The sequence below is a fragment of the Dromiciops gliroides genome, chromosome 2, assembly GCF_019393635.1.
Source record: "Dromiciops gliroides isolate mDroGli1 chromosome 2, mDroGli1.pri, whole genome shotgun sequence".
NCBI lineage: Eukaryota > Metazoa > Chordata > Mammalia > Microbiotheria > Microbiotheriidae > Dromiciops > Dromiciops gliroides.
In genome coordinates, this window is record NC_057862.1 from 294,586,302 (window position 1) to 294,602,035 (window position 15,734).

The following is a 15,734-nucleotide window of genomic DNA, read 5'->3' on the forward strand; positions in this document are numbered from 1 at the left end:
ATATATATATATATATATATGTATGTATAAACTCACAGTGAAAAGAATGAAGATTCTGAAGTTTGAGGACCAAGGTTCAAATCTTGCCTGTGTTGTTTACTATCTCAGTGACCTTGGGCAAGTCACCTACTTTCTCTTGGGCTTCTCAATTTCCTTCTAACTCTGGATCTATGATTGCATGACCTAATAGTTCTTTCAACAAATGTTTTGGCATAGATATTTACTTAATCATTTTTCAGTTATGCCCAACTCTTCATGACCCCTTGACAAAGATACTGGAGTGGTTTGCCATTTTCTTCTCCAGCTCATTTTAAAGATGATGAAACTGAGGCAAATAGGGTTAAGTGACTTGCCCAGGGTCACACAGCTGTCTGAGGCCAGATTTAATGCAGGAAGATGAGTCTTCCTGGCTTCATGCCTGGCATTCTATCTACTGCTCCACCTAGCTGCCAGATAGTTACTATAGGTTTTATTATCCTGATTTTACTGATGAGGAAATTCAGAATCTGAGAGGACAAGTAAAATTTGAATTCCAGTGTCACTTGACTCCAAGTTCATCTCTCTTTGTACTATACTACATGGCAGATGTGGGTCAATATAAAGAAAAATCCCCAACAATCAGCTGCATCCTAGAACAGGCTACCTTGGGAGGTGGTAGCTTAGCCTCAGAGAAGGATGTGCTGGCAAATGTTTAAAATTTTTAACATTTTACATGCATTTAACTTTACATATGTTTAGCATAATTTAACATTTAACATTCCCTCTCTGGAAAGAAAAAAATGTACATAAACACACTTTTAAATTTAATCTGAATTATTAACATTCTTGTTATAATTTTCAACAAAACAATAAATCAAACCCTGATTTATGGAGTTTGCTGATTTCAAAAAATATAACTATAAATGCTTATATTGAAAATATAACCACTGGTTCTCCTGAGAGGGCTTATGATGCCTCTAGTACACATCTGGTTAGCTTTCATGGGAGGTCTTTAAGTGAATGCTGAATGTATGCCTTCCTGTCAGGCATATCTTAGAGGCAGTTATTTCTACTCAGGAAGGAGCCTGGCCACATAGCCTCTGGGATCCTTCCAGGCTGGAGAGTCTATGACCCCCACCCCCACCCCTAACCCCCTCCTATTGAGGCAACACATAATAAAAACCATGGCTTCCATTTAGTGGTTTAAGGTTGATGTTAGTTCTGCATAAACATGACATATGCAACTTAGAGAAAATATGAGCACCCCCATTTTAGAGAGGAGAAAACTGGGATTTAGACAGTACTGCAGGCCATAAGTGGCAGGAGTGGGACTTCAGCTAAGGCCTTGGGAGTCCAAATCCAGGGCTCTTTCTACCATGCTTGTTATCTCTCAATTATGAAATTATTTCCTCAGCGTATTCCTGTGAGGCAGAGAGTGTAAATATTATTTTCATTTTACCAAGGAAGAAACTGAGAAGCAGAGGGGTCAGTGATATTCTCTGATCACATGACTAATGAGCTTATTACCCTAAATTCTTAGAAAACATGCAATTAAGCGCACAATTGTCTGATAACATGATAAAATGGGAAAGGAGAGATTAGGATGACCTAACACATAGATATTTCTATAGCACAGTTTTGACCACATCACTCCCCTTATTCAAAAAGCTCAGATAGTTCCCTACTGACATAAGGATAGAATACAAACTCACCCATTTGACTCTCAAAGCCCTGTACAGACTGACATCACATTATCTCTTTGGGCTTAATGCATGGCATTTGCCTGGCTTCCTTTAAGTGCCAGCTGAAATCCCATCTTCTACAAGAAGCCTTTCCCAATCCCCCTTAATCTTAGTGCCTTCCTTCTGCTGAATATTTAATTTTATCCTATTTATGTCTTGTTTGTACATAGTTGTTTGCATGTTTTCTTCCCCATTAGACTGTAAGCTCTTTGAGAACAAGGTGTATCTTTCCTCTTTCTTTGTAGTCCCAGGGTTTAGCACATGGTAGGCCCTTAATAAAGCCTTCTTGACTGACTGACAGTATACTAAACTGACTCCTTGTTATTTCCTGTCCATACCATTCTATCTTCTATCTCTTCATTTTTCCACTGGCTAACCCCACACTTGCAATTCATTTCCTCATCCCATTTGCTTTCTAGGATCCCCACAGGATCTTCCAAACCCCTGCTCAGCTGCCAACTCCAACGAGAAGACAATCTACATCTTAGTTGCCAGCACCAATTCCCATCAGAAATTACTATGTAGGGGCAGCTAGGTGGCGCAGTGGATAGAGCACTGGCCCTGGAGTCAGGAGTACCTGAGTTCAAATCCGACCTCAGACACTTAACACTTACTAGCTGTGTGACCCTGGGCAAATCACTTAACCCCAATTGCCTCACTAAAAAAAAAAAAAAAAAGAAAAAAGAAAGAAATTACTATGTATTCATGCTGTATACATTTTATATTTCCTTTTGTCTATATAAGCCATTTTTTTTCTCAAGGGGGCATAAGCTGCCTGCGGGTAAGGAACCATGATATTTTTGTCTTTGCATTTCTACCATCTACCATAGTGTCTGGCATTTAGCAGGCATTAAATAAATGTTTGTCGAATGGGATTAATTGGCTCTATAGCTGGAGGACCTGGGCTTCAAAACCCTTCAAAACTCTGACACTAAACTGTGATTTCAGACAATGACTGTTTCCTCATCTGTAAAATGTAGAGATTGGACTAGATGTTTTCTAAGGCCCCTTCAAGTTCTAGAGGATCAAACTTGTGATTTCAAAGGTGTGTGGGGCTCCCAGGGAGGAACTTCTACCAATGCAGGTTGGCACCTTTTCTACAACTTTGAGTCGTAAGGAGTTGCTTAGAGTACTAAGAGATTAGGTGACTTGTACAGGGTACAAGTCAGAGGTGGGATTTGAACCCAGGCTTTCCTACCTCTGAAGTGAGCTTTCTATACACTTTGCCATCCTGCTTCTCTCCTTGTGCTGCAGTCTTGCTGAATACTGTCCATGTGTGTGTATGTATGTGTGTGTGTATATGTTTGTGATAAGGCATTTCCCATTGTGGCAGTCACTTAGCCCATTATAATGGGGGCAAAGGAGCTCTCATTCATCAGAAGAATCTAATCAACGAATCAGATTCATTCAATTCCAGGAATGTCAGATTCCCACGACACCTGGGTTTTGATGTAGCAATTATGTTGGGAGGCATGTGCTGGGTTAAAGATGAAAAGAAAATATGTGGTTAGGTCTGCTATGGCATCTTCTTGTCCTGGGCTCCTGAAGAACCCTGACAAATCTAGAGCCAATTAGGTAAATGCCTGAACTTGAGTAACACACCTGTAGATCTTAGATACTTTAACTTTGATGCTTGTTTATCTATCTCTAATTCCTTGCTTTTCACAAGCTATGATGTTATTGCCCCCTTTTCTCTCAGACACTGCATCCCTCTGGTTCAGGACTTCATCATCTCATGACTGGATTGTTGCAACAGCCTGTTGGTTGGTCTATCTGCCTCAATTCTCTCCCCACTTTAGTCCATCCGCCCCTCAGGTGTCAAATTCATCTTCCTAAAGCAAAAGCCTGAGCATGTCACTTCCTCTATTCAAAATACTCCAATGGCTCCCTATTACCTCTAGTATCCAATAGAAAGCCCACTGCTTGGCTTTCAGAGTCCTTTATTATCTAGCCCCTTCCTACATTTTCAGTCTCCTCTATGTACTGTGTGATGCAGTGACACTTGCCTTCCTGATGTCCCTCACATATCCGACACTCCACTTTCCAACTCTGAGCAGTTTCACTGGAATTCCAGGCCTGGAATTCTCTCTTTCCTCATCTCCACCTCTTAGCTTTTCTGGCTTCCTTTAAGTCTCGGTAAAAATTTCCCCTTCTACAAGAAGCCTTTCCCAGTCCCCCTTAATCTTAGTGCCTTCCTTCTAAGACCACTACAAATTTATTCTGTATATTATCGTGTTTGTTCATAGACTGTGAGCGTCTTTAGAGCAGGGATCCTGTGTATCTGTGTGTGTGTGTGTGTGTGTGTGTGTGTGTGTGTGTGTGTGTGTTGTCCCTTTTAAAAATCCCCAGCATTTAGCACAGGACTTAGTAGAATCTTAGTAAATGCTAGTTGAATGACTGTTGACTGTCTTTTTCACAGAAACCTTCCAGATCTCAGTTCTATGAATCTATTTCCCTTTGTACTTAGCTCACTCTCCCTTATCTAGTAGATATCTGTGCAGCTTGTTATGTGTTTGACCTTGGGCATGCCACTTAATTTTCCTAAGCCTCAGTTTTCTCATATGTAAAATGAGGGGGTTGGAATAGATGACTTCCAAGGTCCTTTCCAGCTCTGTTTGTGATTGTCTAGCTTTCCCTCCATTTCATTGTAAACACCAGGAGGATAGTTCACATCGATTAAAGAGACTTTTACTCATAAAAAAGATCTATCTTTGTGTCCCCTTTGTCCCCTTGGTTGTACCCAACTCATGCTATGGGTGAAAGAGAATTTCACCCCGGCAAAGCCCCAGAAAAGAAAGTAACTGTCACCCTTAAATAGACTAGAAGATACAATACAGCCCAGTTCCAACTACACAGTCAATATAAAGACATTTCTCCCACCCAAGTAGTAGGAGAATGCAGAATATCTTCTCCTTGTAGCAGGTTCCTGGCATCTCTCACATGGCTGCCTCCATGTTAGGGGATTTAGAATTCATTTGAGGAAACAGTGATTCAAAGGAAGGAGGAAATAATATGGTAAAAGAGAAAGGGGATCAGACTGAGCCCTTCGGTGACTGTGGTTACCCAGATGGACAAATGAGATGGCATTTCCAGTTCTATAGCATGAAATCTAGGACAATCAGGGAACCCACCTCTCACAATTGCCGGCTATGTCAACATGGGCAAATCATTTACTACTCAGAGCTTCTCTTTCTTTAGCTGCGAAATGAGGATAAGATATTGTAAAGTTCAGATAAGAGCAGCAAGGGCAGCTAGGTGGCACAGTGGATAGAGCTTGTTAACCTATAAATTAAGGAAACAATTAATCAATCTAGGAGAAAATAAGATCTTTAATTGGGGCAGAGGAACTATAGCTTGTGGTATGACAAAGCAAGAAGCTAGGAATACCCAAAGATGGGAACTGAGGACAGGGTTTTTAGGGGGTAACAGAACAAAAGGGAACCAAAAGACTGATCCATAGTGACATACAATTACTTAATGTAAATGAACCTTTGACAAAAGACTCTATAGAACTGTACTTATCTCTAAATAGAAACTACTTGACCCTTTTACATAATAGCATAAAGTCCAAGGAGTAAGGTAGGGAATGATTGGGAGGGGATAGTTTTCTGGGGGGAGATCCATCAGTCAATCAAGAGTCTGGAATTGACAAAGATTGGTTAGCCCCAGGCAATTCCTTGGCCTGGGAATAGAGAGTAGGTGGAGATCAGTTAGTTCTCAGTAAATTTGTAGTTATCAAGCTCCAGAGCTGGAGTCAGGAAGACTCTTCTTCCTGAAAATCTGGCCGGAGACACTAGTTGTGAGACCCTAAGCAAGTCACTTAACTCTCTTTGTCTCAGTTTCCTCATTTGCAAAATGAGCCAGAGAAGAAAATGGCAAACTACTCCAGCACCTTTGCCAAGAAAACCCCAAATGGGGTCATGAAGGATTGGACACAACTGAAAGGACAAGATAAGATTTGTAAACACTTGATAGACTTAAAAACCTATCATTTCTATTAAGACTATTGTTACAACAAGGTCCCAAACAACATTCCTTGAACAGCAGTAACATTGTTAATTTTCTCTGTTCTGTAAAATACCTATCCTACTGACTTTCAGAAGTGATATAGTGGGAAATGGGGTACGGGTTGTGTTAGGGATTGGGGTTCTTGGGAATTCCTCTTTAAAGAATTACACCCTCTTGCACACAAAACTTAGTTATAACAAGGTGATAGTTTATTTAGGACCAAGGGAAGGGAAGGGTGGGGGGAGGGAAACCATGAAAGAAATCCTTAGACTTTTCATGGGGAGATTTGGCATAAAGCACATGGCTCAGAGGTACCAAATCTCCTCGAATAGGAGACCGGAAGGTACTTTTATAGAGGACTGATGGGGGTGGACCATCTGCCTGTGGAAAGTTCCTTTAATGAAGGTGGACCATCCCCCACTGGTGGTAGCTGGGGGAATTGGGTGAGGAGTGGAGGACCATCCCCCACTAGTAGTGACTAGAGGAATTGGGTGAGGGGTGGCTATGGATCCCTCCTCAGAACACAAAGGCCGAAGCCACACCCAAACTTATCTCCCCAGGATAAGGGAGACCGGAATGAAGGGTAGGAATCCCAAGCTAGCTCAGTCCGATTTGGTTCCTCTAGGCCTTATCTGTCCTCTGGTTTAGTTTCTCAAGGAGAAGATTCCTCGGTGTGCCCCAGAGAAATTCTGGGGTGCTCTGCGCCCCATGACATTAGGTTGTCAGAAGGAAAGTAATTTGTGGCAGGTTTGAAAAGGACCTTAAAGATCATGTAGTTCAACCTCTTCATTTTACTTAAATATTTCCTGTATCCTAATCTTTGACCCCAAAATAAAGAGGCCAGGTGTTAGCTAGAGAAAATGAAAATTTAAATTAAAGGAGAAAGCCAAAGCTGTGTCTGAGTTGGTTTTCCTAGTTGGGGGCTCTGAGTTATAATTAGTATATTAACTTTTCATCTGATTTAAAACTCTATAAAGTAAAGCAAAGGGCCATGGGAACTTGAGGACCCTTGTATCAACTCTAGCTTAAAAATTGAGCTAATTGTCATATAGCATGTGGCCAACTGATCATCTAGAGAAAAGAACTTGGGGAAGAAAGGATGGTGACGGGAGAAAAGATTACCTCCTAAAATGCCTGGAGAAGAGATAGTAAAAACCTGGGAAAGATTCAGTTCTGCTCTTAATGAGCAGGGAGAAGGGAGCAGAAAGTCTTGGCTAGCCACATACACACTGCACAACAACACTCCCTGGTGTTATATATGATTCAGGTCCTTTCTAGCTCTGAAATTCTATAGCATATGATTCTAAGCCCCCCTTCCCAGCCCTAATATTCTATGTTCTGTGATTCTTAAGGTCCCTCCTAGACCTAGAATCTATGCTCCATGATTCCTAAAGTCCCTTTCAGCTTTGTCTTTGTATGTTCCATGATTTTAAGGCCCTTCTGACTAAGAAATTCTGTGACTATTCTGGTAGGCCAAATAAGCACATAGGTTTTGTATTTGGGCATTGTGATGACCCAATACAGTGGCTATTTGAAACTGCTTTGTGCCTGTGGCTTTCAGTTTATATGAGCTGTGTCCTCATAAGATTTCTGGTGCTTCCTGCCTCAGCTGGGGCTAGGAATGCTTCCAGTACAAAGTCTTCCTTGTCTGTTCTTCCAGTCCCAGTGGGGATCAGTCACAACAATGAGGTGTGTGGAAAATGATGGAAAATATTTATTCCAACTTGACCTAATGAGTCCTAAAAAAAAAAAATAAAACATGATTTTTGTTGTTGTTTGTTTTGAAATTGGGTCTTTTTTCCTAACTTAGAACTCAGTCAACATCACTGTCTCTTTAAAACATTTTTTTAAAGACTAGTGACTATCTTACTTTGTAACTATTCCTAAGTTTTGGTGATGGATAATGGGAGAATAAAACCTTGCTTGTGACTCACATCATAGGAGGTCATCAAAGGTTAATTTTCAGAGGTGTGACCTCAGTTGTTCTATGGTCAATGCTATGTTCATTGTGCCACTTCAGAAAACATGAGTTAATCAGAAAGCACTATACACACACACGTATATGTGTGTATACATACATACATATATACACATACATACATATATACAGAGAGAGAGTTTATATATCCTAATCTTTGACCCCAAAATAAAGAAGTCAGGAGTTAGCTAGAGATAAATGAAAATTTTAATTAAATCAGAGAGCCAAAGCTGTGCCTGAGTTTGGTGTTTTCCTAGTTGGGGGCCTCTGAGTTATTATTAGTGTATTAACTTTTCATCTGATCTGAAACTTCCTTTAGCACAAGGCTTTATTGAGATTTTGAAAAACAGCTAGCATCTTTACCTCTTTATGGACACCTGAGCATTGGGGCATTGGCTATTGTAGTAATTGCCGTAGCAACTGCAGACTAGCAAAGAAGAGAAAAAAATAGCGCATAAAGAGAGAAACTGCCCCAGAAAAAGCCCACTTGCTGTTGATAAGGCTTTACTCAGTGGAGGTGAAGAATCAAATAGCTGTATTTGCAAATGTGCCAACAAGGTTTGGATATTTGCCTTTCAAACAATTGTAATCATTCTCTAATTCTTTATTGCTTCTTCTTCCTCTTGTTTAGTCATGTTTGACTCTTTATGATGTCATGGACTGGAGCTGCCCATTGTTTTTCTTTTGTTTTGTTTTGTTTTGTTTTGTTTTGCAAAGATACTGGAGGGGTTTGCCATTTCCTTCTGTACTAGATCCTTTTGACAAGCAATGACAGGTTAAATGACTTGCCCAGGGTCACACAGCTAGGAAGTATCTGAGGCTTTATTGCTTAGCATTCCCTTCGATGTTGTGATGAGATAATGGGATTTAGCAGATACTCAAAGACCCACCTGGAGATTAATCTATACTGATTGAATCAAGTGAGAGTGATTAACTGCTGATTAAGCCTACTTCAAGTTAATTGGATTGTAATCACACCTGGCTATCCCTTAAGAAGGTATTGTTCTCAGAAACTAGACTGTGAACTCAACTTGAGAACACCTTCAAAGACAATGGATTTGTATGACTCCAACCAATCACCTTGAAGCAGTGTGTAAGGACCGCCTCTGTTCCAGATCTATAGAAAAGCTTCCACAAACAGCTTGTAAGGTGTTCCTGATTAAAGCAGGCTCGTGGAGGAGGACTTCAGGAAGAACCCAACCAGGCTGGAACTCTAGGCTAGACTGGAGCTAAAACTTCTGATTTAAGGCAACCACAATTTAGATTTTAAACATCACAATGTACATAAGAATAACATTTTATATGCCTGTTCCAGGCTTGATTCATATATGTGCTATTGGTATCCTTTTTACCGTCTCTCTCCCTGCTGGGGGGGACCCGTTAGCCTAGAGGCAAAAATAGAATCAGGGAAGAGAGGGTTGAATTAGAGCACTGGGGAGACCTCATTCATTCCCTTGTTGAGCAGACATACAACTCCAGAGGAATGAAACCAGGAAAATAGGTAAAGAATGGGAATTGGCTAAGGTCACTAGCTCCTGTGGCTTTAGCCTAGCAGTGCCTGGCTAATAGCAGGGCTATATATTCTATACATATACATGTATATATGATATATGATATATATGTATACACATGTATGTATATATGCATACAAATATTACATATGGCCATATGCGTATGTATATATTGTATATACGCATACAATTGCATGATTCTATATAGTGTATGTATATATAATGTAATACAATATATACAATGCATATCATATACATTACATTACAGTGTATGCAACATATAGAGTGCATATACATATAACACAATATAACATATCTGTTGTATATTTTGTATGCATATAATTATAAATTTGTATTATATCACAAATATTATACATTATATATATTTTATCCTTATATTGTATTCATTATTCACATTATAAACTCATATAATTTTATATAGCCATATCTGTAAACTCCTTGACAATAAAAATGATCTTTAATCTATGTTCATATCCCCAGCACTTAGCATAGTGTCTGGCACATGGTGGGCACATAATACATTCTTGTTGACTATTTGATCAATTGATACTTTTTCACATTGTGAAAGATAATGGGGTTATAACACAGAGGTCGAGCTGACACAGGTCCAGCCCTAGGCAGGCTGCTCCAGAGAAAGAACTCCAGAGCCTCTGAATTGACCCCCTGAAGCTTGGAACAGTGCAGCTTGGAAGCAGTGCCCTACATTAAGAAGGAGTTAAAAGTCAAGTAAAAGATGGGCAAGATGAGCAGGCAGAGAAAGATGTGGACTACTGAAAGTTTCTTTAGTGACTAGGAAGATCAAGGTGCAACCTCCGAAGAGGATAGCAACATCAGGGTTCCTATATCCAAAACTTCCAAGAAAAATATGAATTGGTCTCAGGGAATAGGGGCACTCAAAAAGGACTTTGAAGATAAAGTAAGAGAGGTAGAGGAAAAAATGAGAGTGATGCAGGAAAGTCATGAGAAAAAGTCAATAGCTTGAAATGCCAAATGGAAAAGCTCTATGAAGAAAATAATTGCCTAAGAATTAGGATTGAACAAATGGAAGCTAGTGACTTTATGAGAAACCAAGACACAATAAAGCAAATTCTAATAAAGAAATAAATAAAAATAGAGGGAAATGTGAAATATCTCCTTGGAAAACAAAGCTCACCTGGAAAATAGGTCCAGGAGAGATAATTTGAAAATTATTGGACTACCTGAAAACCATGATCAAAACAAGAGATTAGACATTATCTTCCAAGATATTCTCAGGGAAAATTGCCCTGATATTCTAGAAGCAGAAGGTAAAATAGAAATTGAAAAAATCCACTGATCACTTCCTGAAAAAGATCCCAAAAGGGAAAGTCCCAGGTAGATTATAGCCAAATTTCAGAGCTCCCAGGTCAAGGAGAAAATATTGCAAGCAGCCAGAAAGAAACAATTCAAGTACTGTGGAACTACAGTCAGGATAACACATCACCTAGCAGCTTTTACATTAAAGGATCAGAGGGATGGAGTATGATATTCCAGAGGGCAAAGGAATTGTGATTATAACCAGGAATCACCTACCCAGAAAAACTGAGTATAAACTTTCAGGGGAAAAATGGGACTTCAATGAAAATGAGGACTTTTAGGCATTTGTGATGAAAGACCTGAACTGAATAGAAAATTCAACTTTCAAATATAAGACCCTAGAGAAGCATAAAAAGGTAAACAGGAAAAAGAAATAATGAGGAATACTAAAACATTAAACTGTTTACATTCCTACATGGGAAAATGATATGCCTAACTCATAAGACCTTTCTCAGTATTAGGGCACATGATAGGAATAAATTTAGACAGAGGGCACAGGTGGGAATTGATTATTAAGGGATGATATCTGTAAAGAACTTATTTTTTGTTTATCTTTTTTGTGGGACAATCAGGGTTGGATGTCATGCCCGTGGTCAAGAAGTGGGTGAGGTTCTTGTGTCTGAGGCCTGATTTGAGCTCAGATCCTCTTGGGTCCAGGGTGGGTGTTTTGTCCACTGTGTCATCTATCAGACCCATGATGACATCTTTAGGGTAAAATTGAGGGGTGAAAGGATTGAACTAGGGGAGGGGGAAGGGAAGAGGTAGAATGGGATAAAATCTCACATGAAAGAAGCAGGAAAGTGCTTATGGAGTGGGGAGAAAGATGGGGGAGGAGCAGGGCAGTGAATGAGCCTTACACTCATCAGAATTGGCTCAAAGACCTTAATTTCATCAGAGTTAGCTCAAGGAGTGAATAACATGCACACTCAATCATGTGGAGTAATCTATCTAACCCTGTAGGAAGGTAAAAGAGGAAGGGGATAAGGAAGGCGGGGTGAAAGAAGGGAGGGCAGATTGGAGGAGGGGACAATCAGAGGCAAAACACTTTTGAGGAGGGATATGGTGAAAAAAGAAAATAGAGTAAATATCATGGGGAGGGAAACAGTTAACAATAGCAACTGTGAAAAAAGTTTTGAAGCAGAGGCGAGAGTAATGTAAGATGATGATAGTGGTGATGAAGAAGATTGATGGATTGATGATTGGATGAAGATGAGAATTGATTGAGGGGGATTCATTGATGATGAGGATTAATTGAAGATGAGGAGGATTAATTGATGATGATGATAAAATGTATGGTACTTATTTTGCTGGGCTAGTGTGAAGAAAAGGTACTATTTAAATGTTATCTATCGGTTGTTGTGAGAATCAACCTCATGGGTTTATTGTAAGGAAATATCTCTTTAAAGTACTATATGAATGTAGTTTACTATTAAAAATGATGAGCAGGATGCTATCAGAAAAACCTGGAAAGTCCTGCATGAGCTGAAGCAATGTGAAATGCATTGAATACAAAATAAAAGCAATACTGCAAGATGATCTGTTGTGAAGGACTTGGCTGTTTTCAGCAATGCAATGATCCAAGACAACTGTAGGTCTTATGAAAAATGCAGTCCCTCTATAGGGAGAGAACTGATGGTGTCTGTATACAGATTGAAATGTAATTTTTTTTGTTTGCTCCTTTATCTGAAGTTTTGTTCTTGTCTGTTTTCTTTCACAACCTGGCTAATGCAGAAATGTTTTGTGTGACTGCTTATGTATAGCTTATATGGAATTGTTTGAGTTCTTAGTGGGGAGGGGGGGTGGAGGCAGGGAGGAAGAGAATTTGGAACAAAATTAAAAAAAATTGATGTCAAAATTTGTATTTACATGTAATTTGGGAAAAATAAAATTCTAAATGAACAAAAAAAGAATGATATAGAGGTTGGCATATAGATCCATCAATCAATTAATAAACATTTATGAAGCACCAAAAAAAACCCATAATATGCTTATAGCTAAGGATAACTTACCCTGAAAGTCTGTCTAATCTTATACAGGAGGAAATGGATCTTTACTAGCATAGAAGGTTTCTAAGTATTTCTGATGAAAAGATAAAAAATGAGTAGGAACTTAGAAATGCAAACATGAATCTCAAGAGAATCCTATAAAGGTAAATCTATTTAATCAATTGGAAAGGGCTGTATAATGTTGAAAGTTGATATCCTAATGAGGAATAGGGGAAGAAATAAGTGCCCTTTATAATCTTAATGTCTATAAGATGTTCTAAGAGAATTGAATAAGAAAAAAGAGTGGGGACAGCTAGGTGGTAGAGTGGATAAAACACTGGTCCTGGATTCAGGAGAAACTGAGTTCAAATGTGACCTCAGATTCTTTAGACTAACTAGCTGTATGACCTTTGGCAAATCACTTAACCCTCATTGCCCCACAAAAAAAAAAGAAAAAGAAAGAACTAAAAAGAAAAAGAGGACATCAAAGTGAATTGATTCTGTTCTGAGTGTTTGAAAAGGGGAAATAAAAGTGAGTAAAAAGTATACACTTGTGTGAAGAGGGACTCTTACTAATTCTCATAATTGCTTGTGACAATAAGAGTGTACAAACATGGAGGATGGAGTGGGAAAAATGAGCATTAGATGACTATCACTCTTACCTTATTTAGATGAAGGATGGTTGAGCACAATATACACTTAGATATACATACATGCACACAAAAAAGTTAGGTATAGAATACTGAAAATTAGAGAAAGAATTGAGGATAGGGAGAAAGATTAAGAGGGGGGATAATGATGAAAATGGAATAGTTATGGAAAATGAATTTCTTGAACCTGAATAAATGCAAAACATTTAAATAAATACTTTGAGAAGGAAAGTATTAGTAGATGAAGAGATTCTGAAAGGCTCCATGTAGAAGGTTCTTGTTTGAGCTGGGTCTTGAAGGAAGGGAGGGACTCTATTAGACAGAGGTAAGGAGTGGATGCATTTCAGGCATGGTTTGCAGTCCATACAAAATCATAGAGAGAGAAGATAGACATCAAATAGAGAGCATGTGAGGAACAGATAAAAGGGGCAATTTGGTTGTATCAAAGAGTGTTGGAAGAAGACTAATGTCTAATGAGACAAGAAGTAGAGAAGGGGCCAGGTTCCAAGGGAATTTAAAATAAAGGGATTTATAAACAGAGGAGTTTATAAGGAAAAGCAAAAAGTTAGTTTTGAATAATTTGTATGCATCAGAAGCATAAGGAAAATGATGCCAACTAGAACAGTTCTATCAGGTCCAGCTGGCTTGGGAAGATAGGTAGGCCCAGTTCCTTTTTGGCCTGACCTAGAGTACAGGCCTAGGAGATTCTATTGTAGCTCATCAAGATGACAGGGAAATCATCATTCTCCAAAGTAGGGAGCCACTTCATTGGGAGATGACTGTATCCTATACAGGGCTATTAAAAGGCTGCACACTTTTAAATATTCAATATTGCCATTCCATTTCTTAATGAAAAAAATCTCTTTAAGTACATTTTCTTCAATACTTCAAAGATTGGTAATTTTATCACTGTGGCTATTTCTTCCACTGACATAGGTTCCAATGCCTCCATGCCTTTGTAGATAGACTTTGTGAGTTGTTTTAACTGAAAGATCTCTCTATGAGAATGACAGAACTGGTTGAGAGAATTCTAATTTTTCCCTCGGCTCTAACATTTTTTCTTTATTTAGAATTTCATTTTCCCCAAATTACATGTAAAAACAAATTTTAATACTGATTTTTAATGCTTTATGTTCCAAATTCTCTCCCTCCTCCCCCTCCCAATAAGGACTTAAACAATTCGATATAAGTTATACATATGAAGTCATGCAAAACATTTCCACATTAGTCAGGTTGTGAAAGAAAACAGACAGAAAAAAAAACTTTAGGAAAAGGAACTAAAAAAAATTATGCTTCAATCTGTATTCAGATACCATCAGTTCTTTCTCTGTAGATGGATCACATTTTTCATGATTCCTTCAAAGTTGTCTTAGATTATTGTATTGATGAAAATAACTAAGTCACTCACAGCAAATCATCTTACAATATTGCTGTTATTTTGTACATAGTACACTGCACTTTGCATCAGCTTATGTAAGTCTTTCCAGGTTTTTCTGATAGTATGCTGCTCATCATTTTTTAAAATAGTAAACTACATTTATATAGTACTTTAAAGAGAGATTTTCTTACAATAAATACATGAGCTTGATAATTTATGATAACATTTATGTAGTACCTTATACCTCACAAAGAACTTTCTTCACAATAGCCCAGCAAAGTACCATATGTTTTATCATCATCATCATCCTCATTAATCTCCTCATCATAATCATAATACATTGCTCTTGCCTTTGCTTCAAATTTTTTTACAGTTACTATTGCTAACTGTGTTTCCCTCCATCCTATTTCCTCCCCATGATATTTACTCTTTTTTTATCTTCTTTCACCCTATCCCTGCTCAAAAGTATTTTGCTTCTGACTCCCCCCTCCCCCAATCTACCCTGCCTTCTTTCATACCACACCTTTATCCCCTTACCCTCTTGCTTTCCTGCAGGGTAAGATATATTACTATACCCAATTGAGTGTGTATGTTATTCCCTCTTTGTGTCAGTTCTGATTAGAGTAAGGCTCACTCACTTCCCCTCTACTCCACACGCTTTTTCTTGTTTCTTTTATGTGAGATTCTTTACCCTATTCCACCTCTCACTTTCCCTTTCTCCCAGTGCACTCCTCGCACCCCTTATTTTTATTTTTTAAAGATATCATCCCTTCATATACAACTCATACCTGTGCTTTCTATCTAAATATGCTCCATTCAGCTGCCTTAATAATGAGAAAGTTCTTAAGAGTTACAAGTATTTGGGCAGCTAGGTGGCACAGTGGATAAAGTACCAACCCTGGAGTCAGGAGGACCTGAGTTCAAATCTGGCCTCAGACACTTAACACTTACTAGCTGTGTGACCCTGGGTGAGTCACTTAATCCCAATTGCCTCACCAAAAAAAAAAAATAAATAAGAGTTACAAATATCATCTTCTAATGTAGGAATGCAAACAATCTAACCTTTTAATATCTCTTATGATTTATTTTTCCTGTCTACTTTTTTATGCTTTTCTAGGGTCTTGTATTTGAAAGCCAATTTTTTTAT